This window comes from Hydra viridissima, unplaced genomic scaffold, assembly GCF_058129835.1.
Source record: "Hydra viridissima isolate aposymbiotic clone 2 unplaced genomic scaffold, HvirCarnegie_v1 scaffold_15, whole genome shotgun sequence".
NCBI classification, from domain to species: Eukaryota; Metazoa; Cnidaria; class Hydrozoa; order Anthoathecata; family Hydridae; genus Hydra; species Hydra viridissima.
The window spans coordinates 5,611,085-5,612,500 of NW_028324314.1; positions in this window are offsets into that span (position 1 = coordinate 5,611,085).

Genomic DNA, 1,416 nt, shown 5'->3' on the forward strand with positions numbered 1-1,416 from the left:
GAACGACTTCATAAGTTGCGAGACCTTGAAAAACGTCTTAATCGACAACATTTAAATAAAGAAGCAATTTTATTAAAGACGTTCGGAGCTCCAGAACAAAGTTTGCAATTAATAAGAGGTTTAAAACCACAATATAACCAATTCACCTGCTGGCTTACATGACAAATCACTGCTACCTTGATGAGTGGAAGGCGTCAATAGATCTAGTACACAAGAACTCAATTAAAGAGTGACCGACGGAAAGAGGCGCGAAAGTCATTAGCTTACTGTCTAAGTTCTAAACTCTAAAAGATCAAAAAATTTTGCTTAAAGCTAAGTTCTTCCTCTTTTTTTATGCAATAAAAATATTTTAGGAGAACAACATTTTATTTTGAATAGGTTTTTGGGTGGGTGTTTTAATGGCTATGCAAAAAATGGGTTGAATAGTATTTTTATTTTAAAATTCCCTCTGTCTCCTATTTCCCCTCTATTTTAGATTAAATCTTAGGTGCGACACTATTTTTAACATTTTTTTATGAATGATAAGTTTAAAATTTTGATTTGATAAATTTAAAATCAAGTGTAATAGCTTACATATTACAATCCTTAAGGACATGTGTTTCCGTCTTCAGGTAGTTTTCATAACTTTTTATCATTTTTAAACAAACAAAAAAAGTTGGCTTCGTTTTGTAAGCTTTTTTTATTTTAATTGTAAAGTAACAGTATACAGTTCCCGTGACTATGTATGACGTATTGCTCATTAATTTCATGCGTAGCAGCTTTTTTGGTATTAAGTCCTTTACACAACCTTTAAACTTAATGAAAAATAGATTTAACAAAAAATGTTTTTATATTTGTTTTATAACGTATAATTTTAAAAAATAACGTACAAGTTTCTGGCGCTTGTCGAGTATCGCAACCTTCCCCCCCCCCCTTCCCCCTTCCTCTCTCAATTTTTGTTTTTCAGATTTAGAAGAGTCTTTGTCTGAAACGATATAAAATGTTATTTTATTTTTAGAAAGCACTCCAATTTTTATTTGAATCTTTTGTTATTACTGTAAGAACTGCGCTACTTTTGTCACTGCTGTTACGATTTTTTGAGAAATGTTATAACCTTAATACAAGAAAAAAGTTGATAACCTTGATGCTTGATAACCTAAGTTATAAGTTAATAACCTAAATTTTCTTAAAAAGTTCTTAAAAATGATATAAAATTAACAAGTAAGTTAATTTACAATAAATATTAGTTTTTGGCCTTTATTTGTATAAATTTATTTTGAAATTTCAAGATGTAGTTAGAAAGAAGCGTAGTTTTTAAAGGCAAAATGGAAAAATCAAATGTAAATTAGACCACTTTCTATTTGACAAAAGAAAATGTATAAATTTTTATTTTGTTTTAGACAAAGATCTTTCCGAACCTGCAAAACAAAAATAGGG